Raw genomic sequence first — 5,996 nt, forward strand, 5'->3', positions numbered from 1 at the left:
AGCCGGCTCGGGACTCGGGCCTCCTGCCGCACACCGTGCCCGACTCCAGGCGCGTCACTCCGTGCATTTAAAGGTGTTAGTGCGACTAGAGCAGCGTCACGCCCAGGCCAGGTCTCTGCCTTGTCCCGGCTCTGACCTCGGCCCTGGAGAGCTGTACTCACCAGACCGTCTTGACCTTTGTGACCTGCCAATGGTGCTCCTGCTCTTGGATAAACCAGAACGAGGTGACACTGTTGGCCAGGGGCGGAGGGCGGGCGGAGACACAGGCGCCCAGAGTAGAACCAACTGTTGGAAAGTCAAGCTGAGACAGGTCCTGGATCGTTCTGGATTCCCGCAGTCGGTTGTCAGATGGTCACCACGAGCGCGTCGCGGCCTCACCTGGCCCCCGCAGCCTCGTCCCCCCTCGGGGACCGTCGCCTGTGCTGCTCCGTCCCTGCTGACTTTGGACGCGGGTGGCTGGGGTCTGGCCCGGTGGGTGCCCCCGAGCCGAGCACTGACAGAGCCACGGAACCGTGCAGGCTGAGGAACGGCATCTGGAGTCATTTCCGGGACTCACATCCCGAAATATGTCCGAAATGCCCGGAACCAGCAAGGGCGTGCTCGTGGAGTCCGCCGAGCAGATTAAACCACAGAACAGTGGAGCCGTCGGTCCGTCCAGGCCTGGGTGGTGGGTGCAGGTGGGTTCGCGCAAGGAGGGCTGGGTGGGGGTGAAGAGAAAAGCACCGGGGGCGGGGGGGGGGGGCCGGGTCCCGGGACCCCCCCGAGGTGGGAGCAGGGAGGCTGGCTTTGGCGAGCAGCAGGTCGGGGGACGGTGGCGGCAGAGGCTCCCATGCGCACCCAGGACCCCCCGCCCCCGCCCATGGTCCTGTGGCTCCCACCGCCCTGGGTGCGGGACCGCCCAAACCGATCACGTGTCGGGAAAAGTCAGGAGACAACCTGAAACCGAAGAACAGACCGCCGTCTATACCTTTCCGGCCGCGTATCTGAGCCGCCTCGAGTCGCTCGTCTCTGGAGAAGCAGAACCACGTCGTCTGCTGAACTGGCACTTGACGGTCGCCCTCTGGGTGGGGGTCACTGGTTCACTTTTTAATACATTTACTTCACTATTCCTAACTGGGTTCTCCTTTGGACCAGATCTCAACGCCTTATCGGTTCTCTTGGTGATCGGTGAGTCGAACGAATTCTTTGACAGTCGGCACTTTTTAAAACAGGTTTTCACGCGCCCTTCTCTGCACACAATTCTGCACGTTTAGAAATGACACGGTGGCAGACGGGCCAGAGCAGCACACGAGTCACCGACAGAGGCCGGTGTGACCAGGGAGTTTAGTCCGAGAGCCAGCGGGGCTTCCTGACGCCAGACCCAGCATCCGACAGACTCACCTTCCCAGTGACACCTGTGTGGACCCAGCAGCGCCCCCCCCCCCGAGAGGGGTCTGGGGGTTCTCGTTCCCTGGAGAGAGGTCCCTCCCGAGACCACAAGCACAGAGCGTCTTTTCCGACTTCCTGGCCGACAAGTCTCTCCGTGGCTCCCAGGGGAGCAGGTTAGGGGCGCCAAAGGCAGGAACGGCTCCGGTGGCCCCACCCCCCTGGAAGCAACACCTGGAGGGCCGACACAGGAGACTCACTCCCGCAGCATTGCTGGGGGGGGGGGGGGGGGGGGCGGTAAGCAGCCGTAATGAGGGTGGAGACTTCCAAAATTGTCAAGCTTACAATGGGTGGGACCGGAGTCTGCTAAACGCCACCCAAAATGCCACCACGGGCCCTCGAGAACGGCTACGAGCTGGTCACATTCAGGGACCCTGACCGATGTTCCAGCTAACCTCCCTGAGACCCAGAGCCCTCCCCCAGCCCCCGTGCCCCGAGCGCCTCCTGCTCTCGGATGGTTTTCTCCCAACAGGTGTGAGTCAGACGAAAGCTAAGAGGCGGTGGAGGGATCCGTGTGGATTTGGTCACGGGTGACCTTGGTGTGGCCTCAGGATCACCGCCCGCTGCTGCGGGAGCGCCGATCCCACCAGGGTGACGGTGGCTGGGGAAGACGCGCCCCCCACGGGACGCCCAAGTGCCTCACACGCTTTAGATGCCGCAAAGACGCTGCCACAAACCCTTTCTCTTAGTGATTAGAGCACAAACCTGTTTCATCGACAGCCGAAGTTTTTGGGAACCCAGCTGAGCATCTCTGCTGAGTCCCTTTGTCCGGAGTCCCTGAAGGGTCCCAAGGCCCTATGTCCCAAGGAAGAAGGAACCCTTCTGGGTTAGCCTTGGACTGCTGGATGCCCACCAGACAGAAGGGGGTCCCCGCTGGCTGTCCACGTGAGCCCGCCCTACGGCGCCCACCTCACACCCGCCCTCCGAGGGGCAGAGGGGCCCTTTGCTCGCTCACAGCCCTCCTGGCCCCGGGCAGGGGCCCCGCTCTCTTTGGGCTTCCGGCCAGGTGTCTCCCGTCGCCATAGTGACACAGACACAACAACCAAGGAGGGAGCCGCACCAGGAGCCGCACCAGGAGCCCCACAGGGCACAGGGCACAGGGCTCCAGTCAGCTCCACTAACGGAAGGGCTGCTGGAAGCCAATCTGCAGCCACGCCTCTGCGTCCACGAAGCAGGAGCCCACACTCCACTCTCGAGGACCACGGAACCCGTGGGGCCACTGTAACTAGGCACCACAGACCTGTGGACAACAGGCCTGTTTCTCAGCAGTCCGGGAGCGGGGCGTCAAGATTGGGGTGCTCGCCCACGGAGCCCGTCCCGCCACAGGTGCGCACCAAGTCCCCTCCCGTGTCCCCTACAAGGACCGCAATCGCCGATCCCACTCACAAGGGCTCCCCTGGCCGTCCGGAGCCCCAGCCCCCGAAACCGTCACCACGGGGGCTGGGTTGTGAGTTGTGAGGAGACCCCCGCATTCAGGGCGCAGCCACCGCTGACAGCGCCAACCAGGAGGGGTTCACGGACCCGTGGCCTCCCGCTGGGGAGCCGGGACCGGAACCAGCTCGGGACCACAGCCGCGCAGACCACGGGAGGTGCCGGAGAGCGAAGACCCCGCGCCGGGTGGGCTGAGGGGCCGGGATGTCTCTCGTCACCCCGAACCTGGGAGTTCCCCGTCCCGGTCTCTGCAGATGCCGGTCCTGTGCTCTCCCCGTGGCTCTGGAGTCCCCTGCCCCCACGAGCGCCTGTGTGTCTTCCGTGTCCGTGACTCACTCTGGGTATTTCCCGCTGGCCCGTCTCCAGCCCACACGCTGTCTGCTCGGCTGTGTCTAAACTGTGTCACACCCTTTCACTGGGCCCGAGATTTGTGCTTATTGTAATGGTTGGGAGATGTACTTAATCGTCACTGCTATTTCTTTGCTGCAATTCTGAATCTCGCCTTTGTTTGTCTTCTGTGTCCTTCAGCAATGTCGCAAATGTTGACCTCTGCCTCCGGGAGCCCCTGTGTCTGGACCCAGCGTGCAGACGCTCCATTGCCCGTCCTCTCTCTCGCTGACGCGTATGCACATCTCCCCGTGCGCCTGTTAACTTCTTACTTTGGGCCCCAAATTCTATTTGTAAGGTTTTAGAAAGAGAATCCGCCGCCAGAGCAACGGTCTGGTCCTGCAGGGAAGACACCAGCTGTGCGTGCGGCCGCCAGCCGAGGGCTCGACGTGATTGCTGTTGGCTTTCTCTCCACTCATTACATTCACTGGGAGACAACAACGCGGGGGTGATTTCTCCGGGGAGGGGGGGGGCACGGGCTTCTCTTCTGACACTTTAATATCACACATTGATTGCCAAGAGTCTGTAAACATCAAATCGATGGCGATGTCTCTATAATACAGGGTTTTGGGTGAGAAGTGTGAAATCGCCCATCAGTGGAACAGTCGTGCCTGGAGTTCTGGGTCACGTGTGCTTGGGGCCGCCTCCCGGGGACAGAGTGGGCCGGGGGAAGGGGGGCTCTCACACGCCAGTGCCCTGGGCTCCTCCCCTTCCCAGAGTCCTGGGGGAGGGGGCGGGGGATGCAGGCTCTTGCCCTTAGGAACGACCCACCCTGCAGCCCGCATGACCCCCCAGGTAGAGAATCCTTCCCTCAGAAGAAATGGGGACTGTCCCCCAAGTGAGACCACTTGGGTTACAGAGCATTTGGCATAGTCAGCGACTCCCTCGTGGTTTGGGGCTGATGAAAAGCCACTCAGCTCTAGTTCCAGGATTTGTCCTTTCTAAGGCATCTCGCAGAAAGCCCGTCGCGATCGCCTCACCAGCGTCGAGGCTGAGGAAATGCCGTTCTCACCCCTGAGACGGGAGCCGGTTCTGCGCTGTGGGGACCCACCATCCCGGGACGCGGGACTCCTTGCACAGATCCGCACAGCCCAGGGCAGAAGGGGCCGCCCGTATCCCTGAGGAACGTTCAGGAACGTTCACCCCCGCGGGGCGCGGGGGTGGGGTGCGGCTCCCACATCCCATCCAGGCTGCTTTCTGTCACCTGCCTTGTTACAACCACTGCTCGTTCGTCCCAGGGACTGTCGGAGTGGAATTCTCACTGTCTCTCTCTCTCTCTCTCCTTTAAAATTAACCCGTTCTACAGGAAAGTATCACCCTGGACTAGGTCTGCTCAAAAAGCCACCACATGGCTCCGCATCTCTCTAAATACTTGTTACTTAGAAACATCAGATATTTGTGGAGAGCAGGCAGGTGTCAGGGACCCGAAGATGGGGGTGAGCGCGTCAGGGGACCGAGGGCATCCTTGTCTTGCAGGGAGAATCCTGGCAGTTTCTGAATTTACGTTAAAAGTCTTATGCTTTTCCGATGCCCTGAACAGTTCCAGCCCAAACGCGTGAATGGTGTCAAACTAGCCACTGGGCGGAATTGTATCTGTGCATTAGATCCAGCACTCCGTGATGCCTGCCACGGCCAAGTGGGAGGGAAGGAAAGGTCGCAGCGGTGGGCGTCAACGCCTCCTAACACGACCGCCCTCTGGCTCCTGGAGGAGAAGCCCTGGAGAATCAACACAACGTCCTCCGCAAAGACACGGCTTCCGAACCTTCCGGCCTCGTTGCTGTCCACCCCCTGCGGAAAAGAACCATCCCTGGATCGGGACCTCAGGGGCCCCTCACACATGGGGCTCGGCTGACGGTGACGGGAAGGTCTCTCGGCTGCACCGTCGCCGTAAAGACCCTGATGAGTCCAACCGTCTCCTGTCATTAACCACAGACCATGAAACTCGTCTGTTCGGAAGCCCCAAACGTTTGCACACTCTGGCTCACAACTCCTCCTCCTGAATTAGTGTAGAAGTAATCGGGAGTGCCCACTGGGTTCATGCAGAAAGACGTTCGTTGCCAAGTTCGCAGTAATGAAGAAAACTCACGACCTCTCCCGCCGAGCCCGCTCTGGCATTGTAATAAAACGCACACCGGGAAATAGCGTTGCCGCACTTAGCACTTAGTAAACCTCAGCGCTTCATAAACAATTCAGTAGAAATTTTCCTTCTGCTTCCGACACACAATAATTACCGAATGAGTCCAAGCAATCAAGAGAACGGCCAGATACTTCAGAGCATAATTTTGTTGTGAGTCTGTGAACTCTCACTAAAATGCGATGTTTCCTCTCCTTCCCCTGAGACGATTCTGTCTTTAACTGGCCCATTGGTGCCAGTTACGGTGTCACCGGGTGTTCTCAGGGCTGCCGGGAATTAAGGACGCCCCAGCACCCGGTGCTCCGTTCTCCACGTGCCCCCTGCCTTCGTGCCGCACCCCACAGCCAGGCTCGCGGGAGGAGGGGGCGCAGTGATTAGAACTGAATTCTCACGAAGAGACTCCCGGGACCAAGTCCCTACTCCGCTCGGCCCCGGACGAGGTCCGAGGCCTCAGGCACGTCCCAGGTCACACCCTGCGTGTCCACCAAGCACCTGATTCAAGTCGGTCATGGCCCGCGATCCACCGACCCTACACTGTTTTCCTGCCCCACACCCTCCCAAGGCACCGACCTGCCCGGCGGGGAATTTCAGGCTCAAACGTAGCAGGAGCCCTGTGGCT

The 5,996-nt window shown here is 60.7% G+C and overlaps 1 long non-coding RNA gene across 1 annotated transcript; it reads left to right on the plus strand.

Annotated features, from left to right (window-relative positions):
- Positions 1-2,421: 2,421 nt before the first annotated feature.
- On the plus strand, positions 2,422-5,446 carry LOC125934741 (uncharacterized). The gene is made up of 2 exons (XR_007461514.1): positions 2,422-3,478; positions 4,848-5,446. It is a non-coding gene; the product is annotated as an uncharacterized LOC125934741 (long non-coding RNA).
- Positions 5,447-5,996: the final 550 nt, after the last annotated feature.

The sequence above is a fragment of the Panthera uncia genome, assembly GCF_023721935.1.
Source record: "Panthera uncia isolate 11264 chromosome A1 unlocalized genomic scaffold, Puncia_PCG_1.0 HiC_scaffold_17, whole genome shotgun sequence".
NCBI lineage: Eukaryota > Metazoa > Chordata > Mammalia > Carnivora > Felidae > Panthera > Panthera uncia.